This window comes from Mirounga leonina, unplaced genomic scaffold, assembly GCF_011800145.1.
Source record: "Mirounga leonina isolate KUSES-001 unplaced genomic scaffold, KU_Mleo_1.0 Mir_166, whole genome shotgun sequence".
NCBI lineage: Eukaryota > Metazoa > Chordata > Mammalia > Carnivora > Phocidae > Mirounga > Mirounga leonina.
In genome coordinates, this window is record NW_023270418.1 from 18,420,616 (window position 1) to 18,446,868 (window position 26,253).

Genomic DNA, 26,253 nt, shown 5'->3' on the forward strand with positions numbered 1-26,253 from the left:
ATCTATCTATCTATCTATCTATCTATCTATCTATCTATCTATCTATCTATCTACCTACCTACCTACCTACCTATCTGCTATCCTAATGTTGAGGGGAAGAATCTGGAATTCTGAAGAAACTGGAAAAACTGTGGGCAACTTGTAAGCTAGCTTACATAATTTGGCATTATATCATGACTCCATCTCCCCTGCCCCCCTTGGGTATCTCCCAAGGGGGAAAAATGTTTCTGGATGAAATATTCATACCTAATTGGTGTTCCATATGTCATTGTCTTGCAAAAACTAAACAATTCCTAAAACTGAGAATTGAGCAGGAGCTGAAATTATTACTTACAAGGATAATTTAAAAACTAACATGTGAGATTTTTTTTGTTATTATTAGAATAATGGAGACTCACTAAACCTCTACCATATTTCTGACACTGGCATAAACTATCTACATTATTTTACAGAATAAGCCTCATAATGACCCTATGGAAATTTTGAACTATGATCCCTATTTTATAGGTGAAGAAACTGAGGCATGAGTCAATTGCCCAGAAAGAAGTAAGAAGTGGCAGAGTTAGCACATCTGTTTGAGACCAGAACAATCCTCTTTCTTACCATCCCATATATCCTGACACTATAAAGCTTGTTAGCTACACCTAGACCAGTAAATATTCCATCTCAATAGGTTCTCTCAGGCCTATATTTATGTGAGCCTCTGAATGCACTGGTTAATATAATTTTGATATAATAAGAAAGCCTTGTCTGATTTCTCTCCAGGACTATGATGTTTGTATTTCATTTCTATGTTCAGGAAAACAAAATGCTGCTCTTCCATCTTCTAGCCTGAGTTTTCTGCCTGATATTTAGCATGTTTCAAAGAAATGTGTCAATAGCAGGATGCTTACTGTGTACCCATCTTTGTACAGAGAACTGAGCTAGGTGGGGCTGTCTACAGGGGCAGAAGCATTGGGTGTAAAAAAGCATTGTGGTGGGTGGCTGTGAAGAGAAGAACCAGCCAGAGGGTTTGTTGATCAGACCAAAGTGAATCATATTATACAGACTCATAGAATGTGGTGCTGGAAGAGACTTCACTAATCAATTAGTTCAAATTTCACAGTGCTTAGCTGAAAGAATTAAGATACAAGGTGTTCATGAATTAGCAAGCAGACTTCTAGATATCACCCATCCACCGAGTTTATCAATAGTATAATAGAATCATCAATTGTATGTTCATATGCATCTCTTAAGAACAGAAATTCCCTGTTCAAGGCTTGTATGTGTCAGTCACATTGTGTGGTTTAAGACCCAAAGAACTTAGTGGTTGTGAGAAAGACATGGGGTCAGACCAACGTGAGTCCTAGGGCAAGCAACATCACTTTCTACTTGTAGAACTTTAGGAAAGGCTTAATTTTTCCATGGGACAGTTTCCTAATCTGTAAAACAGGGTCATGAGAGTAGCCCCCTCTCTGTGCTGCTTTGAGGATTATGTGAGAATTTTTTAAAATGATGTTTTAAAATATTATTTATTTATTTATTTGAGATACAGAGAGAGTGCACAAGCAGGGGAGGAAGCAGAGGGGGAAGGAGAGAATCTTGACCAGACTCCCCACAGAGCACGGAGTCAGATGCAGGGCTCCATTTCACAACCCTGAGATCTTGACCTGAGCCAAAACCAAGAGTCAGATGCTCAACCAACTGAGCCACCCAGGTGCCCTGATGTGAGAAATTTTCATAAAAGACTTTGCATCAAGGTCCAGCACAGAGTAAGTAAGCATATACAAAATTTCCAGTTATCATCCGCATCATCATTATGATCATCACCATCATAATTTCTTTTATGTGAATCTAGCATAATGAGACATTTTTTGAAAATTGAACTTTCCTTTTAAGTAAGGACACATAAATCCCAATGAAAGGAGATTCTGGCTGAAAACTAACAAAATAGAATGAAATCACCAGCATGGTCATAGAGACTTTTAGTTTCTCATCAGTGACATGGGAAAGACACCAATCTCTGTACATATTTGAAATTATATGTGTAATACTGTGAAAGAAGAGATTCAGAAATTGATCTTTTTATTCAGGACTGTCCAAATCAATTCCACTCAAAGGCAGAAGTTCTCATAGCTTCTCATAGCTAGAACGTGTAACTAAAACAAATGATTTAACACAATAAAATGGGAGAGAAAAATAGAAAGCTTCACTTTTTTTCTCAATTGAAAGTGGATGTGAAGGGATGTCCATTTGGATTCCGCTGTTAGAAAGCTCAGTTATGCAATATTCATACAAAAATAGTTCCAAATCAATATGACATGTTTTATATTTACATTAACATTTAAATTAATGAGAGGCTTAATGGGGATTATGGAGCTTTAGATGTTTAGGACTATATCCCTTCTTGCCAACTTGGAACAGGGTCTATTGACTCACCTTCTCAGTCTCATAAACAGCTTCCAGACTTTGTGTGTTTTTAGTGCCAGAGGATTTTCAGGCTGGTGAAAGATGCCATATTGACATCACCAGGGAATGAAGTTGGCCCTATTCACTAAAGATGGAAAATGCTTCCAGCAACTGCACACACCTTTCCTGAAGGGCAGTTTGCCATAGATGATTGTTAGGCCTGGGAATGGTCTGGAATCGAAGCTTACTGCCCCACCCCCCTTGTTCCCCATTAATCTTACCCAACAAATATTTTGAGAACACCTACTGTGGACACAGAACTGTGCTAAAACAACAAACATTCTACTTCAAGGAACTCATCATCTATTGAAGGATACAGTCACATATGTAAATGATTATAGAACAATATCACATGTTCTATAATGAAAGAAGGTACATATTGGGTGCCGTCAGAGGCACCTGAATAAGACTGGAGGAGAATCAAGAACAGCTTCTGAAGATGTGAAGCTTGAAAGGCAAGTAGGCATTAGTCAATCAAAGAAGAGCAGAAAACTCACCATTCAGAGACGAGAGCCTATACAAGAGACTAACACCTTTGCTTAAATAAACAAGAAGTTCTGAATGATTAGTGTGAGAGGTGGCATAAGAGGGATGTGTGTGTGTGTGTGTGTGTGCACAGACACATACAAGTTGGGGTGTAACAAGTTAACATGCATAGTTAGATGATTAGGCAGGGAGAAGTTTAGAGAGATCTCATATGCCAGGCTAAGGAGTTTGGGTACCATCCTTAAAATGATGAAGATGCAGAAGTTCTGATGTAGTTTTGTTTGTTTGTTTTAATAATCCTTATGTACAGAGAAGTTTCAGATTCACAGCAAAATTGAGCAGGAAGTAAAGAGAAATATATCTCTTATTCCCACACATACAAAACCTCTCCCACTATGGACGTCCCACACCACGGTGGTACATTTGTTACAATTAATGAACCTACGCTGACACATCATTATCACCCAAAGTCCATAGTTCACATTATAATTCACTCTTGGGGTTGTACAGTCTATGAGTTTTGACAAATGTATAATGACCATACCATTGCAGATTCAAATGGAGTAGTTTTGTTGCCCTAAAAATTGTCTGCACTTGACCTATCCATCCCTCCCTCCCCCAACCCCGGAAACCACTAGTCTTTTTACTGTCTCCATAGTTTTGCCTTTTCCAAAATGTTATATAGTTGGAATCATAGAGTATATAACCTTTTTAGATTGGTTTCTTTCACTAAAAAAAAAAAAAAAATATATATATATATATATATATGCATTTAAGTTTCTTCCATGTTTTTTATGGCTTGATAGCTTATTTTTTTTTTAGTGCTGAATGATATTTCATTTTCTGGATTTACCGCAATATATTTATGCACTCATTTACTGAAGGGCATCGTGGTTGCTTTCAAGTTTGGGCCCTTATGAATAAGACTTGTAAACATGTGTGTGTAGGTTTTTGTGTGGACACAAGTTTACAGCTCCTTTGGGTAAATACCAATGAGTGTAACTGCTGGATCATATGATAAGAAGGTATTTAGTTTTGTAAGAAACCACCAAACTGTCTCCCAAAATAGCTGTACCATTTTGCATTCCTACTGGCAATAAGCGAGTTTCTGCTGTTCCACATCCTCGCCAGCATCTTGTGTTGCCAGTATTTTCAATTTTGGCCATTCTAGTAGGTATGTAGTGGTATCTTCTTGTTATTTTAATTTGTATTTCCCTGATGACATATGATGTGGAACTTCTTTTCATGTGTTTATTTGCCATCTGTGTATCTTCTTTGATGAGGTGTCTGTTCAGATATTTAGCTTATGTTTAATGGGGTTGTTTTCTTACTGTTGAATTTTGAGAGTTCTTGGTGTATTATGTATCTTATGTATATTATCACATTATCAGATGTGTTTTTTGCAGTTTCTAGCCTGTCCTCTCATTGTCTCAACAGTGTTTCTCATAGAGCTGAAATTTTTAATTTTAATGAAGTTCACTTTATCGATTATTTTGTTCATGGATCATACTTTTGGTGCTTTGTCTAAAAAGTCGTTACCATACCCACTGTCATCTAGGATTTCTCATGTTATCTTCTGGGAGTTTTATAGTTTTGCATTTTATATTTAGGACTATGATACATTTGGAGCTAATTTTTGTGAAGGGTGTGAGGTATGTATCTAGATTCTCTCTCTCTCTCTCTCTCTTTTTTTTTTTGCATGTGGATGTCCAGTTGCTCAGCACCATTTATTGAAAATACTATCTTTTCTCCATTGTATTGCCTTTTTTCTTTGTCAAAGATCACTTAACATATTGATGTGGGTCTATATCTCAGTTCTCTACTCTGTCCCAATGATCTACTTGTTTATTCTTTCAGCAATATGACATGGTTTTGATTACTATAGCTTTATAGTAAGTCCTGTAATTGAGTAATGTCCATTCTCCAACTTTGTTTTTTCTCCTTCAGTATTGTGTTGGCAATTCCAGCTGTTCTGCCTTTTCACATAAGCTTTGGAATCAGTTGTCATCATCCAAACTTGCTGAAAGTTTTATTGGAATTGAATTGACTCTATAGATCAAATTGGGAAGAGCTGACATCTTGACAATATTGAGTCTTCCTTGCATTAATATGGAATATCTGTCTCTTTATTCAGTTCTTCTTTGATAACGTTCATCAGAGTTTTATAGTTTTCTTTATAGAGAGCTTACACATATTTTTTTAAAATTTATACTTAAGTATTTCATTTATTGTGGTACTAATATAAATAGTAACATGGCATTAATTACAAATTCCACTTGTTCATTGCTGGTATATGGGAAAAAATACTGGCTTTTGTGTATTAGTCTTCTATCTTGCAACCTTGCTATAATCACATATTAGTTCCAGGAGTTTTTTGGTTGATTCTTTCAGACTTTCTAATAGATAATCAAGCCATCTGTAAAGAAAGTTTTCTTTCTTTTTTCTTGTCTTAGTGTATTACCTAGAATTCTGATTTAAGAAATATCACTTTGGCAACATTGCGGAGAATAGATGAAATGTGAGCTGTTCTTTCCCCATATCATTGTCAGATGTTAAAGTATGCCCTAGTAAACCCCTGATGGACTTCTTGTGATACCAGATGTGAGACATAGGTGGTGGAGAATGTCAGAGAATCAGTAATTCCAGGCCTCGTGGCTTTCCTTTTGACAGTTGAGTGATAAGGGTCAATGAAGGAGATAGAATTAGCAATGCTATACCTGTGTTCTACTACCCTAATTAATTTTTGCAAAAATACATTTATTGAGCACCAACTAGGTAACAGGAAAAGTATTAGATCCAGTGATGGAATGATAAACAAGACAGCATGGTGCCTGCCCCCAAGAAATTCACATTTTGGTGAGACATGAGAAAGAACAATTAAGTAAATAAAAAATATTTAGAGATTATGGTAAAAACTATTGAGAATTAAACAGGATGTTGTGATAGTAATTAGCATGAGGTTAGTCAGTGTTGCTTTAATTGTAAAGAGGGTGAACTCTGGGCAGGGACTCACTAGATTCAAATCCCAGCTCTGCCACTTCCCATTATGTTATGTTGGCAAGATCCTGTGCCTCAATTTCATCATCTGTATAGTGAAGATAAATATTTCACTTCATAGGATTGTTGTGAGGATTAAATGAAATAATAAATGTACAGTAAGTAGCCTAGCACATGACACATAGAAGTCCTCAAAATCATTAGCTATTATTACAGTTGTGGTTACTATTATTACTCTGTGATCACTATTACTATTTTTTGGATAGCTTGGTAAGGGAAGCCCTTTTCCAAAGGGTGAAGTTTGAACTTTAGCCTGAAGAATGAGAAGGAGCTTACCATGTGAAAAGCTTTAGGAAGGGTGTTTACATAATTTTCTAGATAGAGCCATCAACAGGTGCAAAATTCCTGAAACAACGTTAAAATGTCTTCAGCTTACTGAGACTACGTCAGGGTAGATAGAGTGATATTATGTAAGTTCCAGCTTCTTAGGCTTTGACTCCAGGAAGAGGGGATCCCTTGTCTCAATCAAGAACCCATAAACCAGAGGTCATCTGCTAGAATTATGTAAGAAAAGTCACATTCCAGAGATAGCTAACAAGACTTTAGTCCATTTGTTGATCAACACCAGGTGATCTGATATTAGAAACTACTAAACTGGTATTTGTTGGCAAATAAATATCTTGATATTTGGCATTATGAGTAATATAAATGGGCCTTTATTGGTAAAATTAAAGGTATTTATGATATGTGGAATTGACCTATGTATTTCTGAGATACTCCTCACATTTATTTTAACACAGTTTAAGAATCTAGTGGGCGATGAAGCTTATATCCTTATGTTAGGGAAGATACCTCAGGCTTGATCAATAAATGGTTTTCTGTCTAGGCATGAGTTAAAATAACATTTCATTGACTGATCCTACTTTAAAGGTATACTAATTCTGCCTCTGGAATGCTCTCTGCTGATGACATACAGAACACCTGAAAGAACAAAAAGAGGTAACTTTGTTGCACTTTCAACTGGTTGTTGTTGAAACTATTTTGTGCTCACTCACTAATACAAGCATGCATGTCTAATAAATATCTGTGTGTTTGGCAAAATTCGATCAGTGACTTTGTTTTCCTCTTACCTATTTGCTGAGGGTATAGCTAACCTTCACCTAACTCAGGCTTCTTTGCCTATCTTTGCCTATCTACCAAAAAATGTTGTGTGTGATAAGAAAGATACTGTGAGATACTGGTATTGGAGAGGTAGGCAAGAAACAAAGAATGCAGGGACTTGTAGCTCCTGATAACATTTTTGTATTTAATTCTCAGTGTAATAGGAGTCCTCTAAGATATAAGAAGAGAGTGCCGGGGCACCTGGGTGGCTCAGTCGTTAAGCGTCTGCCTGTGGCTCAGGTCATAATCTCAGGGTCCTGGGATCGAGCCCCGTATCAGGCTCCCTGCTCTGCGGGAAGCCTGCTTCTCCCTCTCCCACTCCCCCTGCTTGTGTTCCGTCTCTCGCTGTGTCTTTCTCTGTCAAATAAATAAAATCTTAAAAAAAAAAAATAGTGCCACTGATCTGCTTTGCTTTGTTAAAAGATAATATAAACCAACTTGTAGAAAATGGATTGTAAGGGTTGAGTGCAGGGAGAAAAGTTGAAGAATATTGCAGAAATCCAGGCAAGAGTGATAAAGGCTCACACCTAGTGATAGAAATGGATATGAAAAATGTGGAAGCACTTTGAGACATATTTTGTAAGAAATCCCATCAAGATTTGCTCATGGATTGGAAGTGAAAAATGTAACACGGTAAGACTCCTAGGTTTGGGGCAAGTGTTGGAATATCTTCAATGCTGAATGTGGCTGCTGGAGGACTGAGTTGTAGGGCTGAGGTTCAGTCTTAGAGCTAAGGGGTGCCTCTAGCAATGGCAGAGGAAGAAATGTTACAATGTTATAAGAAATGGGTGGGAGGATGGGTTAGCCTGGTGGTGGGTATTGAGGAGGGCACATTCTGCATGGAGCACTGGGTGTTATGCACAAACAATGAATCATGGAACACTACATCTAAAACTAATGATGTCATGTATGGGGATTAACATAAGAATAAGAAAACATAAAAAAAAGAATAAAAAAACCAATGTTATAAGAAATGGCTAATGAATAGTTGAACGCTACATCAAAAACTAATGATGTATTATGTGTTGGCTAATTGAACATCATTAAAGACAAAACAAAACAACAACAACAAAAAAACCCAAAATCCAAAAAACCAAAAAAATAATCTCTTTTAACAGGGGGAAAAAAAAAAAGAAATGGCAGAAGAAGTCTGTTGATTTCTCCATGGATTTATGAAGAAATTTGCTGATTCCCAGAGACTACCTGTGAAGGGCACATGCGCTCTGTAGTCATGTGAGGTGCCTTGTTCATATAATGAATCCAGTTTTCTATGCATAAATAGGAAGACCCAAATGGGAAGTCTCAGGGTTTCAGATTTATTTCAAATGTGTTGAATCTTGCTGTTTCTTGTAGAAAATGAATGATCAAGAAGAGGGCTTCCATCTTTGCCATCATTAAGAAGATAATATTAAGCAAGAGCTATGGAGCTTTACAATAATTATTGACTCTTAGTTCAGTGTATGAATGTTTTCATAGTCATTGATTTAGTCAATCAATGCATCTGTCTGTCAGCAATTCACTTGATAAATATTTTCTAGAAATTAGCCATGCACTGGGCTAGATATTAGAGATGAGTCTTAAATAACCCTTCTTTTGCCTGTACATCTCCTAGATATTTAGTCTACTAAACATTAATAAAAAATATCCCAAGTTCAATTCAGAAAATTGACTTCACTGCAGTCTATATTTACTCTGGGACTATTGCAAAAATTAAGGAATAAACAAATAATAAAATAGATTGCTTTTATGTTTGATCTATGAAAACTTTACATCCTTTAGAAAATCAGATTTTATTTTCATTTTATACTTCCAGTTTTTAATTGGTACTTGAGACTTTTTTTTTTTAAAGAATGGTACCAGTCATTACATATAAATAATCATAATCTTTACACATGTTAACTGACACATAATATAAGCACATAGGTTTGTAGATGACTCGGATTGAAATATTTTCACATATATTTTTAAAGAATTTAGTTTGCCGTGGAGAAACTAAAGTGAGGGCATTTATACCCAAACATGAGATTTTAGTTTCCCATGGGTTGGTAGCTTTGAAAAGAGACCTCTCAACATTCTGTGCTGTGGTATTTTTACCTAAAGGGGGTTCATACTATTTAGCTGCTTTAAACTATTCTTATTTAACATGGGAATCAGGAGTCTGGTGTCCAGAAAGTTTTCTAAGCTCTTTGGTTTTTTTAAATCACAAAATAAACTGAGCAAATTATTGCTATCACCTGAAGTAAAAAGGCTAAGAAAGTGAGAGGTGAATTTCCAGAAATAATATATTCAATCATTATCAGTTCAATGATACAGTATAAAAAGTCCTCATGTTGTTTAGATGTTGGACACAACTAAAGTTGTTGATAAGTTTCATGCATATATCAAACCATGTAATCATATTTTCTCTTGTACTTCTCTAAGGCAGGCAAAAATAGTTAACTGTTGAAATAACTCTTATTGGATCAACATTAAATAATTGAGATACAGGACATTTCCTAAGGATTTATGACCAGATTGGAAAAATTAGTCATGTCAGGGATTGTTTGGTGTTACCACTTTTTAGTTTTTTTCCAGAGAGTAATAACCATAATGATGATTTTTATGTCATAAATTAAAATTAGGGGAGAAATGATAGCAGTTCAAAACCAGAATAATTTATGAGCTATTTAGCATCTGTAGAGTTTAGAAGATTACTAGTTTTAATTTAGACAATTCATGAATGTAAAAGAGTTAACAGGTAAGAACAGGGAAATCCTCAAACTTTCAAACTAATCCTGCTTCTTCCCGTTTAGATTTCTTAATGTATTTTAAGATTTTTTTGATGCCAATTTCATCACTCAAAAACAACAAACACTGCCATAAATACACGTATATTTGTCTGCGAGGAAAACGTGAGACCTCTGTGATAAGCCAAAAAGTAAACTTAGTGAAAGGAAATTGCGAGTGAGCGACAAAATGCAACTTTTTATAAGTGGGACCGATTCTACACTCATATGCTCTGCTCTCATTATGTATTCTGCTAATAGCACAAGGACCGGAAAACAACAGTTCTACAAGAGCCAGGTGCAACATTAAGATTTAATTAAACCTTGTTTTACTTGGGCAAGTTAGCCATGCAGCGATGTCGCGGGAGAACAGAAGCCAGTGGTGTGTTGACTAGCAGCAAAACGACGTGGAGCTGAAATGCCAGGGCACATGGATAATGTAAACAAGATGAGGGGAGCCACTGAAGCAGGGCGGTGAACTGAAACCACGTCACGTGAGCCATGCTCAAAGGAGAGGAGGGTGTGGAGTCTGCAGAAAGCAAACAGACTTGGAGGACAGTGGCCAGGAATCAGGGTGGCCGGGTCTGTCCAGGAAAGTGCAATTACAAGGGTTTCGTGTGTCTCAAGGCATAGCATAAGAACCACACGTGGTAATGACAGGAAAGGCAATTTCAGCTTAACATGAAGAGTGTCTAAACAACAAAACTATCCAGGGGTAGAAGAGACTGCCTTTAAAGGTAGTGAGTTTATTGTCATTTGAGTATTCAAGTAGAGGCTGCATAGCCACTTGGTGTAGTGACTTTCTTTCTTGGTAGAGTGTTATTCTCCAAATCCACCAAGCTATACCATTTTGGTATTAATTTAATGAAAACGAGGCAGCTGCATTATGAATATGTACGAATTGCAGTTGCTAATGTGGTAGAGCTCAAGATCGGATTACTAGCGTTAGCCCAAATGCCATAACATATAAATTAACGCTGGAGAAACAGGATTCTGATGAAGCTTTCCTGACAAATAAAATGTCCCTTGCACATGACTCCCCCCACCCCCTGTCAGCAGCAGATTTGGTATCTGTGCACAAAGGTGTCTTCATGGGAGCTTGGGATCCAGGTAGGAGACTCTGAAGCTCTGGTGAAGTCCAAGACTGAGGAGAGCTGGTCAGCCTTGAAACCAGGAAGCTGAGTCACTGACCATAGCCCTGGCCACAGAAACACAAATAGTTCTGGACTCCTGATAACTCAAATATAGACCCATGTGGCTTTGAGTTTGTCACCAGCACCATATGTCAAGAGACCTGAGGGGAGTCATGCCCGCCCACGCATGAGATGGGTCCAGACCTTGGTCCTGGCTGTGGACCCTGAAGTGGCTCACAGCTAGTCATAGTCCCTCTTGGCCATAGCCTGGGAGGTCCCTGGAAGTAAGCCCACCAAATTCGGTCAGACTGTAGATTCTGAGAGAGTGCTGTAATGTGCTCTAGCACATCTCAGCCACACGCTATGAACATTCTTGCTGGCCTAGGGACCCTGAAGAAGACATCCCTGTCTGCACCCCCAGAGGTCCTGAAACGGCCTTATATTATGCATCAGGCCCCTTCCAGCTGCAGTCCTACAAATTGGACAGCTGGTACAGGGACCAGGCAAAAGAACCTTCCATTTGCACCCCCTGGAGATCTAGCAAACTAAACTCAACAGCACATCAGAAGGATCATACACCATGATCAAGTCAGATTTATCCCTGGGATGCAGGGGTGGTTCAATATACATAAATCAATACATATGTTATAGCACGTTAGTAAAATGAAAGATAAAAATCATATTATCTTCTCAATAGAGGAAGAAAAGCTATTGGACAAAATCTGATACACTTTTCATGATAAAAGTTCTCAACAATTGGGTATAGAAGAAACATGTCTCAACATAATAACATAACATAATAACATAATAACATAATAACATAACAAATTTCTCATTTATGAGAAACCCACAGCTAGCATCATACTCAACAGTGAAAAGCTAGATCTTTTCCTCTACAATCAGGAACAAGACAAGGGTGCCCAGTCTTACCATTCCTATTCAACATTGTACTAGAAGTCTTAGAGCAATTAGGCAAATAAAAAAAAAAAGTTATCCACATTGGAAAGAAAGAAGTAAAATTGTCTCTTCACAGATGACATAATTTATACATAAAAAAAATCCTGGGCGCCTGGGTGGCTCAGTTGGTTAAGCATCTGCCTTCGGCTCAGGTCATGATCCTGGAGTCCCTGGATCGAGTCCTGCATCGGGCTCCCTGCTCGGCGGGGAGTCTGCTTCTCCCTCCGACCCTCCCCCCTCTCATGTGTGCTCTCTCTCTCTCATTCTCTCTCTCTCAAATAAATAAAAATCTTTAAAAAAAAAAATCCTAAAGATTCCATCCAAAAGCTGTTAGAATTAATAAATGGATTCAGCAATGTTTTAGGATACAGAATCAACATACAAAAATCAGTTACATTTCTATATACTAACAGTGAAGTATCTAAAAAAATAAGGAATATAATCCTATATACAATAGCATCAAAAATAATAAAATACTTAAGAAATTTAACCAAGGAGTTGAAAGATTTGTACACTGGAAACTATAAGACAATGAGAAAAACAATTGGAGAAGACACAAAGAAATGGAAAGATATCATATATTTGATGATCAACAGAATTAATATTGTTAAAATGTCTATACTAGATACATGCGAGTATATTAGACATATATTAGATGCAAAGCCATCCATAGATTCAGTGCAATCCCTGTCAAAATTTTAATGGCATTTTCCACAAAAATGTTATTTTATTTTATTTTAAAGATTTATTTATTTATTTTAGAGAGATAGAGAGAGAATGAGCAGGGGGAGGGGCAGAAGGAGAGAACCTTCAAGCAGACTCCTTGCTGAGCGCAGAGCCCGATGTGGGACTCAATCTCACAACCCATGAGATCATGACTTGAGCCGAAACCAAGGGTAAGTAGGATGCTTAAACAACTGAGCCACCCAGGTGCCCCCTTTTCACAAAAATTTTTAAAAAATCTTAAAATTAGTATGGAACCACAAAAGATCCCAAATAGCCAAAGCAATCTTGAGAAAGAGGAACAAAGCAGGAGGCATCCCACTTCCTAATTTCAAACTGTACTTCAAAACTATACTAATTAAAACAACTAATTTTACTTGCATAAAAATGGATACATAGACCATTGCAAGAGAATAGAGAGCCCAGAATAAACCTGTGCATATCTGGTCAACTACTACTTGACAAGGGAGCCATGAATGTTCAATAGGAAAAAGATAGACTTTTCAATAAATAGTGTTGGGAAAAAGGGATATTCACAAGCAAAAGAGTAAAACCAAACCCCTATCTTACAAGATTAACTTGAAATGGATTAAAGGTTTAAGTCCAATAACTGAAACCATAAAATTCCAGAAGAACACAGAGGGGAAAAATTTCCTTCATGTTGGTCTTGGCAATAAATTTTTGGATATGAAACCAAAAGCAAAAGCAACAAAAGCAAAAGCAAACAAGTAGGACTAATCAAACTAAAAAGTTTCTGTACAGCAAAAGAAACAATCAACAGAATGAAGATGAAACATATTAAATGGGAGAAAACATTTGCAAACCATTTATCAGATAAGGGGTTAATATCTAAAATATATAAAGTACTCATACAACTCAAGAGGAAAAAACAAATAATCCAGTTAAAAAATTGGCAAAGAAAAACTGAATAGACATTTTTCCAAAGAAGACATACAAATAGCCAACAGATACATGAAAAGATACTTAACATCACTAATCATCCGGAAAATGCAAATCAAAAGCAAATCAGAATGGTAAGATAGCATCTCACACCTGTTAGAATGGTGATTATTAAAAGGGCAAGAGACAACAAGTGCTGGGGAGGATGAGAAATAGAGAGAACCTTTGTGCCCTATTGTAGGAATGTATGGTTATGGTGCAGCCACTATGGAAAACAGTATGGAATTTCCTCAAAAAATAAGAATAGCATTACCATACAATTTTTCAATCATACTTCTGAGTACATATAGGAAGGAAATTAAATCAGGATCTCAAAAAGATATCTGTATCCCCATGTTCATTATATTTTGTAGCATGATTCACAATAGGCAAGACATTAAAACAAACTAAATGTCCTTTAATGGATGAATAGAACAAATAAAATGTGAGATACACACACACACATACACACAATGGAATAGTATTGAGAAAGAAAAAAAAAAAAACCAACAACCTGCTTTTGCAAAAACATGGATGGGCCTTGACAGCATTAGGCTAAATGAAGTAAGTCAGGCAGAGAATGACAAATACTGTATGATCTGATTTCTATGGGGAATCTAAAAAAAAAAAAAAAAAAAAAATCAAAACTCATAGAAGCAGAGTAGCATGGAAGTTCACAGGGGATGGGAGTGTGGGGAAAATGGGGAGATACCGGTCAAAGAGTACAAATTTCCAGTTATAAGATAAATAAGTTTTGAGGATCTAATGTAGAGCATGGTGACTGTAGTTTTATATACTTGAAAGTTGTATTATATACTTGAAAGTTGCTAAAAGAGCCCATCTTAAATGTTCTCACCCCACACAAAAAGATTATAATTATGTGAGGTGACAGATGTGTTAATTAACCTTATTTTGGCAATCATTTTGCCATATATATGTGAACCAAATCATCACACTATATGTCTTAAACTTACACAACATGTCAATTATATTTCAAAAAAGCTGGAAAAATTAAAATTAAATTTCAGATAAAGAAGATGTGGTATACACACACACACACAGGAATATTATGCAGCCATCAAAAGGAATGAAATCTTGCTATTTGCAATGGCGTGGATGGAACTGGAGGGTATTATGCTGAGTGAAATAAGTCAATCAGAGAAAGACATGCATCATATGATCTCACTGGTATGAGGAATTCTTAATCTCAGGAAACAACTGAGGGTTGCTGGAGTGGTGGAGGGTGGGAGGGATGGGGTGGCTGGGTGATAGACATTGGGGAGGGTATGTGCTATGGTAAGTACTGTGAACTGTGTAAGATTGATGAATCACAGACCTGTACCTCTGAAACAAATAATACAATATATGTTTAAAAAAAAAGAAGAAGAAGAAGATAGCAGGAAGGGAAGAATGAAGGGGGGGAAATCGGAGGGGGACACGAACCATGAGAGACTATGGACTCTGAGAAACAAACTGAGGGTTCTAGAGGGGAGGGTGGTGGAGGGATGGGTTAGCCTGGTGATGGGTATTAAAGAGGGCACATACTGTATGGAGCACTGTGTGTTATATGCAAACAATGAATCATGGTACACTACATCAAAACCTAATGATGTAATGTATGGTGATTAACATAACATAATAAAATAAAATAGAGGAAAAAAGAATGAAAAAAATGAATGATTGTTAAGTATGACTCAAATATATGCACTATTTTTCTGAATTTCAAATTTTAACAACAAAAAAATGATGTGGGCAGGCCCTGCTCTCTCTGAAGCCCTATGGGAGAATCTTTCTTTGCCTCTTCTAGCTTTTGGTGATTCTAGGGTGTTCCTTGGCTTGTGGCAGCATAACTGCAATTTCTGCCTCTATCTTCACAAGGCCTTCTTCCCTCTATTGTGTGTCTTTTTGTATCTTTCAAGGTCCCTCTCTTTATAAAGACACCAATCATTGGATTTAGGGCCTGCCCTAATCTGGTATGACTTCATATAATCAAATATAATTTTTTTTAAAAGATTTTATTTATTTGACAGAGAGACACAGCAAGAGAGGGGACATAAGTAGGGGGAGTGAGATGGAGAAGCAGGCTTCCCACTGAGCAGGGAGCCCGATGTGGGGCTCGATCCCAGGACCCCAGGATCATGACCCGAGCTGAAGGCAGACGCTTAATGACTGAGCCACCCAGGTGCCCCATAATCAAATATAATTTGATAATATTTGCAGAAGTCCTATTTCCAAATAAGGTCACATTCACAGCTATTAGGGTTAGGACTTCAATATATGTTTTTGGGAAACACAATTCAACCCACAACAAGAAGTTTTACATCCTTCCTCATCAAAGTTTTAGGGTATCTGATTTTTCTTTCTTTCTTTTTTTCTTTTCTTTTCTTTCTTTCTTTTTTTAAGTATATGTGCTGCCAAAATGAGCACTGGTTTTTCTTTTTAATCTCCTTCCTTTCCTGGGTTTCAACCCCCAATGTTTTGTGGTTACTCATAAGAATCCAGCCATTATATGCATAGTAATGAACAAAGCATTAAGCAGAATACTGAAGTCACAAGATAAATTTATATACATTATTATATTATATAACACACACACACACACACATTTAAGCAAGCCAGCCACCCAGCCAGTCATCAGAGTGAGGTATGATAAAGCATCAACATAATGGGGGTATCTATGTCAAATTTTTATTTTATTTCATTTTCTCTCTTTTCCTTTCTCCCTCCCCCATTCCTTCCTCCTCCCACCCCTCCATTTTTTTGTTTGTTTGTTTGTTTCATTTTTCATTTAAGTATGTTCTCTGCTACAGATCACCAGCTATAACTCAGGAGAATGTAATCTGAAAGCATTGTCTTAAACTTTTACTCTGGGCTCACTCTTCACTATTATGGCCCCTTTCCTAAATGGGAATTATGACAACCCTTTGGAGTTACTAGCAAAAGTACTTTTCCTCTCTCCTCAATTTTGAAAGAACTAGATCGCTTTCAGACTCAAAACTTTCAAAAGTTTCAATATTAGTGATATATAATTCAATGATCCAAAGTCCTTCCACATTCTATAACCCTGGCAAAATTGTGAGGGAAGAAAATTAGCAACAAAAACAGCAGCAGCAAGAACCATAGGATAACAGTTACTTGGCCACTGGAAATTGTTGAAATCATTCACTCAGTTATTAATATTCTTTCTAAATTATTAGTTAGCCAGTATCTGGTTGATCCACAAAATCTGATGTTTTCATAACTTTTAAAATAATGAGGCAAACATAGATTTTTCACTCATAAATAATATGTTCTAGGGGCGCGTGGGTGGCTCAGTCGTTAAGCGTCTGCCTTCACCTCAGGTCATGACCCCAGGGTCCTGGGATCGAGTCCCACATCGGGCTCCCTGCTCCGCAGGAAGCCTGCTTCTCCCTCTCCCGCTCCCCCTGCTTGTGTTCCTGATCTCGCTATCTCTCTCTCTGTCAAATAAATAAATAAAAATCTTAAAAAAAAAAATATGTTCTATACTACTTAAAAATACACAAACAAAAAAGTCCAGGCCTTTCTAAACTGAAAAGTTTTATACATCGTAGTGTCTCATAATTTTTCACGTCTCTTGTGTTACATTCTTTTAGGTGTAGGAACCATTACGATGAACACAGAAGTCACGTCACAACCTGTGTCTGTGCTAGAAGAAGGTTCACTTTACAGGTATTTATATTATATCAAGAAGGGAGTGGGTTTTTGTAGATGACATTTAAAGGCATATCACAAAAATAGATTTCTGAATTAGAAATTAGGTTTAACATTTCTCCTTCAGTCTATAAACTCTACACATAAGTCCTCTGTTATTGGGATGTAAGACAGAAGGTGAACTTTCTTATTAAAGGGCTTCTCAAGCATCATTCCCAATGAAATAGCCAAAACAACAGAAAATAAAGAATTACAATTTAATAAAAATGGCATAAATTCCAATTATGTTTGCTTTGTTATAGCGTGAAAAATATTTTATGTGACCAGGATAGGGAAGAAGAAAATCTTAGAATTGTAGTTATTAATTGTTGGATGTTCCTAGTTGAGATGTCCACCCACATTAGGAATCTCTTTTTCTCTCTCCTTTTCTGATGCTATCCTGCCTCTGATAATATACCTGCAGCAAGAAAAAACTCAATTTTTATGAATGTTTACCTACTTAAAATAGAAGGAACTTGCTAAATTTTTGAAATTCCTTATTTATGTAGTTATTCACTCACTACATACCTAGAATGGTACTGTGTGAAGTAGTTAAGAACTTGAGTTCTAGATCTAGACAACTTGAATTCAAATCTCTACTGTGACTTCTACTAGCTCTAAGACCTCAGGAAAGTTCCCCATTATCTCTGCACCTCATTAACTTCATCTGTAAAATGTGACAGGAATAGCATCTACCATATAGGGTCATTTTGTAAAGTGCTCTATGTCAAGCATTCTGAACAATGCCTGACACATATTAAGCATTATGTGAGTATGAAGTTTTAATATTTATTTATTTTTGTTGAACATCTGCTATGTTCAACATATGTTAGACATTGTCCTTGGCAAGTGGATATAGTATGAACAAAAACAAAACTGCTGCCTTATTTTGAGGGATTATGATGGAATCTAGGTAGCTATTCACCAAACCTCCCTACTCTTCCTTCTTGCCAGATGGTTGAATTATAGATCCCAATCTTCCCTATAGTGATGCATGTCCACAAGACTGAGTTTTAGCCAAAGGACTGTGAAAAGACGTATGTGTACTATTTGCAGGTAAAATTCATAGATACTTCCCACTTACCATCTCTTCTCTTCCATTGCCTGCTGGCTGTATGCCAGGATAAATGTGAAAGCAACAGATCAAAGATGTCAGTCCTGGTGTTTGAATGACTGTGTAGGGTAGACCCCCAGTCCCACCTCATGCTGTCACTGACATTGTGCAAATAGGAAAACTATCTACTACTGTACTATGCTGCTAAAATAACAAGGATTATCTCTTATAGCATTTTTTTTAAAGATTTTATTTATTTATTTGAGACAGAGAGAATGAGATACAGAGAGCATGAGAGGGAGGAGGGTCAGAGGGAGAAGCAGACTCCCTGCCGAGCAAGGAGCCCGATGCGGGACTCGATCCCGGGACTCCAGGATCATGACCTGAGCCGAAGGCAGTCGCTTAACCAACTGAGCCACCCAGGCGCCCCCGTCCCCCTATTTTATTTATTTATTTGACAGAGATAGAGACAGTGAGAGAAGGAACACAAGCAGGGGGAGAGGGAAAGGGAGAAGCAGGCTTCCCGCGGAGCAGGGAGCCCGATGCGGGACTCGATCCCAGGACCCTGGGATGATGACCTGAGCCGAAGGCAGCCGCTTAACCAACTGAGCCACCCAGGCGCCCTCTCTTATAGCATTTAACATTACTTCCATTAATGTGAAGGGGAAAGGAAATAAATGTAAAACATCATATTAACAAGTGCTAAGTACTTGGCAGAAAAGTCAAGCAAGCAAAGGGAGTAGAGAGTGAAGGAGAGTGGTCAGGGAAGTCCTCACTTAGGAGCAGGTATCTGAAGCAAGACTTGAATGAACTAAGTAGAGAGACAGATACATTGTTATTGGAAAAGCACTCCAGGCAAACAGAATTACAAGAACAAAGACCCTGGATGTGGGAGTATGCTTGGAATCTTCAAAACTTAATGAGAAAGCCAGGCCAGGATGGAGTTGAGTGAGACGCGAGTTCAGAGGCAACCATGGGAAATACTGGTATGATTTCACAGACCATGGTAAAGATTGTGGATTTTACTGGAAGATTTTCAGTAGGGAGATGATGCAACATAATTTACATTAAAAAATAATCACTCTAGGGCGACTGGGTGGCTCAGATGGTTAAGCGTCTGCCTTCGGCTCAGGTCATGATCCCAGGGTCCTGGGATCGAGTCCCGCATCGGGCTCCCTGCTCAGTGCAGAGCCTGCTTCTCCCTCTCCCTCTGCCACTCCCTCTGCTTGTGCTCTTCTGTCTATCTCTCTGTCAAAATAAATAAATAAAATCTTTAAAAAAATAAAAATAAATAAAAATAAAAAATAAAAAAAAAAATTCTTTACTGTATTTTATGGAGTCCAAGATGCATATTTTTCCATGTTTGGCACCTCTCAAATTGAGAAGTCTTATAATCCTGACCAGGTTTTCTTTCCTAGTGCTATGTGGAATGAGTAGTGCCTATTCCAACTGATGGCAACTAAGAATTGCTGAGATAGGGTTTTAAGCATTCCACTTCCTGCTGTACTTTATGAGTAAATAAGTCCAGTCTTGGCCCTAAATAATTTACAAGGTGAGCTGGGCAGTGTCTAAAGAGCATTGAAACAACTAAGTCAACATTACATGGAAACAGGGAGAATTTGCAGTTCTTTGTTAGCAAAAAAAAAAAAAATTAAAATTCCATTTCACCATTTACTTATTGTGTAAATCTGATCAAGCTACTTAATTTCTATGAACCTTGATTTTCTCCTCTAGAAAAAGGGCCTAATAACATCTCTTGAAAGGTCATGGTGAGGGGCGCCTGGGTGGCTCAGATGGTTAAGCGTCTGCCTTCGGCTCAGGTCATGATCCCAGGGTCCTGGGATCGAGTCCCACATCGGGCTCCCTGCTCCTTGGGAGCCTGCTTCTCCCTCTGCCTCTCTCTCTCTCTCTGTCTCTCATGAATAAATAAATAAAATCTTTAAAAAAAAAAAAAAATAATCACTCTAGCTCCCGTGTAGACGTTGGGTTAGGGGAAGAATGAACGCTGAGGTGTCAGCTATGAAGCTATTACGGTAGCTTTGAAAACAACAGAATAGTGGTTCCAACTCTTCTCATGTTAATGTTTTTGATCCCTAGATCTTTTGTCTGCTCATCATATAACAAAACGTATGTATCATTCACTATCCTGTTTACTGTTTCCTGAAAAGCAGGTCAGTTTGACTCCATCTTTCTTACATTCAGCCAGAATTAAACGTTATTCTTCACGTATGTCCCACAAGCCATGGTTTCCTAAGGCTGAGAATTGCACTGTTGCATAATTCATTAAACTATGGAGATCTGGTTTTATATTTTCTACCCTTAGACCTTATCACATCCATTTTACATTTCTTTCTTTTTTTTTTTTTTAAGATTTTATTTATTTATTTGACAGAGACAGAGAGAGCAGGAACACAAGCAGGGGGAGTGGGAGAGGGAGAAGCAGGCTCCCCGCAGAGCGGGAAGCCCGATGTGGGACTCGATCTCAGGACCCTGGGATCATGACCCGAGCCAAAGGCAGACGCTTAACGACTGAGCCACCCAGGCGCCCCCATTTTACATTTCTACATTTGATGGTTTAGAACATTGTTTTTAAACAGAGTTTGCGTAACTTAACTATTGAATATATTTTCTTTTTTAAAATATTTTATTTATTTATTTGGGAGGGAGACAGAGAGAGAAAGAGAAAGAGAGGGGAGTAGGAGAGGGAGAGGGACAAGCAGACTCCTCAGACTCCTCACCAAACTCGGAGCCCGATGCGGGGCTTGATCTCACGACCCTGAGGTCATGACCTGAGCTGAAATCAAGTCAGAGGCTTAACTGACTAAGCCATCCGGGCACACATTGACTATATTTTCCATATGAAGCTATGACTATTTGGAAACTTAGCTCGACTTCTTTCTACCATAATAATTTAGTCCAGGCTTTCAAAGAGTATGTTCTAAAACAGTAAATGAATTTGATGTGAAAAAAAGGATTTAATAGTCAAATATGTTTTGGAATCATTTTACTAAATTAGGTTAATGAGATCCCATTTTTACAGGAAAGTTCAGAGATTTTAACATGATTTTAGGCATTGTGACTCTCCATGAAGTGAGATGATATTTGGAGTATTTATCAAACTTAATTGACTTAGAAATTCCTCTTCCCCTTTTCTGACTTTTATAGAACATTTCATAGAACTAAAATTCTGCTTGGGTATATACTACTGACTTCTGGAAGACAGTAGTTTTAAATAAATTTTAATCTGAAATAATCAAAGAACAGCAAATTATATTATCAAAATCATAACTGAAATGTATATAAGAACTACCACTCACTCAGCTTATACACCCACACTAATCTCATTCCTCAGAAAACTTCTCTTGATAACAATCTCATGATAAAACCATTTGGAAAATGATTTTTTTAAAATGAAAATGACTCCAGGGAAATCATTAATACTACATAAACTTTCTTTAGAGGTCTGTATGGAATATACATGAATCTCATATATTCAGTGTTACCTTCATTAAAAATAAAATTTGGGGGCGCCTAATAGAAAAAAAAGTTTGGCACTATTTCTGGCCACTAGCTTATAAAGAGAGAGAGGTTCTTGATGTTACAGGTTTGCATTAGAGCAGAGCTGTGATTCATCCAGTTACTGAGGGGCCTCCAGAAAGCCAGAGATGAATGTTTGTGTTCACCCTTTCCTATTCCTGTTTCAAGATGAGTAACCAGTTACAAAGGACCAGAGGGTGTTTTTGCACCTTTTCTTCCTCTTTATTAAGGCAGACTTCACAGCCCAATGTGACAGGTAGTGTTTCTGCACATTGGAGTCCTCCTAGAAACGTATTATCTAACTCTGTAGGAGCTGGATTCTTTAGATTGCTTCAGGATTGATAGACACCTCTTTGCCATCAGCAGTCTCTTTGTACCCAGAAAAGAAGGGTATGCTATATTTACTTTGGACAGTTGAGTTGTTGTCCCAAACTACAGAATGCCTTATCTTTCACAATACAGTGCGAATAACATGGGCTTTAAAGTCAAAAACACCTCCAACTCTACATCTGTTAGGTGGAATAATGCTCAATGAATGTGGGCCTGTTTTTTTTTTTTTTTTTTCATCTTTTAAATGGGGGAAAATCTTAATGGAGCTCTAATGTGAAGTAATGTGATATAAAATTTGGAATATTCTAGAATATAAATGCAATAGATCAGGTACTTTGACCATATTGCTTTCTGTCTTACCCCAAAGACCAAGAGAGGTAGCTTGCATAAAATAAGCAATATATTTGTTGGTTGACTGAACATACTAATTATACTGAAGCTCTTTTTTTTTTTTTTAAGTCATAGGTTCCAACATAAACAAGATCACCAGTAATATGATATGGGTTTTAGCAATAACTTTTTATTTATCATATGGTACTACTTTTAATATTGGAAGTGTTTTAGGTGACTGGACAGTTAAGTAGAACTTATTAATTGTAATTCTATTAATTTCTTCTTCTTTTTGATGAGCTTTCTGTAGAGAACAGTGGTGAAGGGTAACTCCATGTTTTTGGACAATTATAAAATTTAAAGGTGATTTTAATACTTTGAGTAAAGAGGAAACTGACACTTGGAAATTTGGCATATGTGGTTCCAAGAGAGTAAAAATCTTAAGATTGCCTGGGTGTATTTCACTCTTCCTTATAGTGTTTTAAAATGAATAACTGGAAATTGTATCCGAGAATCTATTTCATTAAAATTGCTTATATTCTCTGTTTTTCTAGTATATTCTAATTTTTCTAAGTAATTCTCCACTTCATCTCCCTGCTCATTCTGCCCAGGCATATGGTTATTTCTATCCTATATACTATTTTCCAACATATACAACTAACGGGTAAAAGAAGCTATGCATATGGAATTCTGATTTCTCTTTTGTTTCCATGGGCAGAAACATGAGAAGTTCAGCATTGAGTCGTATAGAATTCAAGTGTTAGTATCGTTTGCATTCCATTACTCTAGGAAACAGGGAAAACATAGGAAAATGACAATGTTAGATTACACCCACTTTTACCTACCTAGCTTGTTGAAAATGCTATTCTCTAAAGACACTGTGATTAAGGAATGTGTGTGGCAGTGGATGGGGTAAATTGGGATGAGGCATATATAGAGAGAACTGGAAAGCTGAATTTTGTGATTACTTAACTCCAATATAATGTATACATGAATATAACATATAATAAACACAATGAGAGTGGTCCTAAGAACTTTTATTGAGTGTTTGCTCTGTGCAGACACCCCTACAAGTACCCTGCAACCCTCTTTTATTTAATTCTCCCAATGCCACCATATAGGAAGTTGACCTATAGTTTACAAAAAAAAAAAGGAAAGTGTAGATCAGAGAAGTTAATCGACATGTGTAATATCATGACATGCATATGCAGAGTATAGGTGGGGTGGAATCCCAGGTCTGTTTATTCTGGTTCCCCTTCCCTTAGGGCAAATGAGATTGTCTTTCATAAATACAGAAGAGCAAAGGGAGGGAAAAAATTACATTGCAAAAGTCCCAAATTAAATCCATATGGTGAATTATCTATGGTGGGAGAAGATTTGAAGGTTGTTTTACTAGTAGGGATCAACTCACAAGCCCATATATTCCTGTTCAGTGTACAACATTTTGGTAGTGGAGGCTGCACAAAACAAAGAAAAGCTTGACCTTGCAGTGTCTCTTTTGCAACTTGGTGTCACAGCATCAAAGACTGTTAAAAGGAAACTCAACTGTTGAAAACCCTAAAACCAAGTGATGCCTGGTGTGTCTCATTTCTTTCCTAACTTAAAGTATATGAACAAAAAAAACTTTTAAATGTTTATTAATTTTGTTGTTTTATCTTCTTCCAGAGTTCAAATGACAGAAGCAAAGACAGTCATTACAGTTGATACATCACTTTTCATATCTCTACTTTCCTTTGCTTGAGTTAATGGCAAGGTTGGTGTTAAATTATAGAAAGAAATATAAATTGATGTTCCTTGCACTTGAAAAATATAGGGATGACATTGTGTATTTGAACCATAATATGGAGTTTTTTTCTGAGGGTTTCTTTGTAAATTATAGTTCAGTTTTTATTTATTTATTTGAGAGAGAGAGAGAGAGAGAAAGCATGAGGGGGGGAGGGTCAGAGGGAGAAGCAGACTCCCTGCCGAGCGGGACTCGATCCCGGGACTCCAGGATCATGACCTGAGCCGAAGGCAGTCGCTTAACCAACTGAGCCACCCAGGCGCCCATGCTTTGGATTTTGATAAAGATTATATTACTGGTATTTTTTTTAAGTAAGACAATTAAATCATTCTAAAGAAAATATAACAAAGGCTGTCTATATATAAACCATATTGTTGAAAAATTCAAGAGTACTACTATGCAAAATAAACACTCTTCGGCTTTATTTCTGACATATTAATGCATAAATTTGGAGCAAATTAAAATCTTGAAAAGTCAGTTTAAGCATTTAAAAAAGTAAAGCCCTAGACCCCATAAACCAGTGTGGAAAATACCTACAATTTAACAAAAAACAGGTGAAGAAGATGGAGAAGCAATGGATAGAAAAATAAAGACAAAGGCTAAAAAACTTATAAAATTTTTCACTGTTTTAAGGAAGCAAATAATAATAAAATACCGGTTTCATTGATCAGTTTTGCATTTCTCTTTTTTTTTTAAAGATTTTTATTTATTTATTTGAGAGCGAGAATGAGATAGAGAGCATGAGAGGGGGGAGGGTCAGAGAGAGAGAGGCAGACTCCCTGCTGAGCAGGGAGCCCGAGGTGGGACTCGATCCCGGGACTCCAGGATCATGACCTGACCCGAAGGCAGTCTATTAACCAACTGAGCCACCCAGGCACCCCTGCATTTCTCTTTTAAATGTGATTATTAAAGCATCAGTTAAAAGTACCTCTTCAGAGCGACTGATTGAATTTAAAGTGGCTCCCTTTCCCCAGGTATTGCCTATTTTTTACCCTATTTATATACTACATATTGCTAATTATACTATGCAATTTACCTTTACATCTATCTATTTATCTATCATCTATCATCTATCTATCATCTATCATCCACCCATCCATCCATCCATTCGTCCATCCTTCCATCTTTTTATCAATCCATATCTTCTTTTCTCTACCTATTTATTTATTATCCATCTTTTCCCAAATAGAATGTGGGTCCATAAATTCAGCAGTAATGTTTCCTTATTTGTTGCTCTATCCCATGCCTGAATCATACCTGAAACTTAATTGGTGTTCATAAAATTTTCATTGAAGGAATAAGTACATGGTATAGAATTAAAGAAAGTATAGATAAACTGGCTTACTAATGTTAGAAATGAATATTAGTGGAACATAGCTTGTATATACTTTGACAAATTTACACAGGAATGAAGCCTTTTGTATAGAAGGTTATATAATGCAGTAATATTTGTGATTATAAAGATCCAGAGTTAACCTAAATTTATCAATAGGAGACTAGACAAACAAATTACTTGGCATTCATATGATGAGGATACCATTAGTCATGAAAACCAATATGGTTATTTATATGGAGTCATAGTTAAAGATCTCTAAGTTCTTTTTCTTAGTTTTTCTTAAGCAAGATACACGAGTTTGTTTATAATATTCCAGTTTGTTTAAAACCTTTATATATGTGCATAAAATTTTATACATACACATATTTGCATATATATATGAATATATATATGTATATATATGAGAATTTGAAATTTAATTACATTTAAAAAGTGTGAGGTTGGGAAAGAGGTGGAAAAGAGCTTCACTTTTTTATTTTAGCCTCTTTGTGTTAATATGTTTATGTGGTGTTTTTCTAGTGATGATGTTGATTACAATAAAATAACATCTGAAAAAATTATAA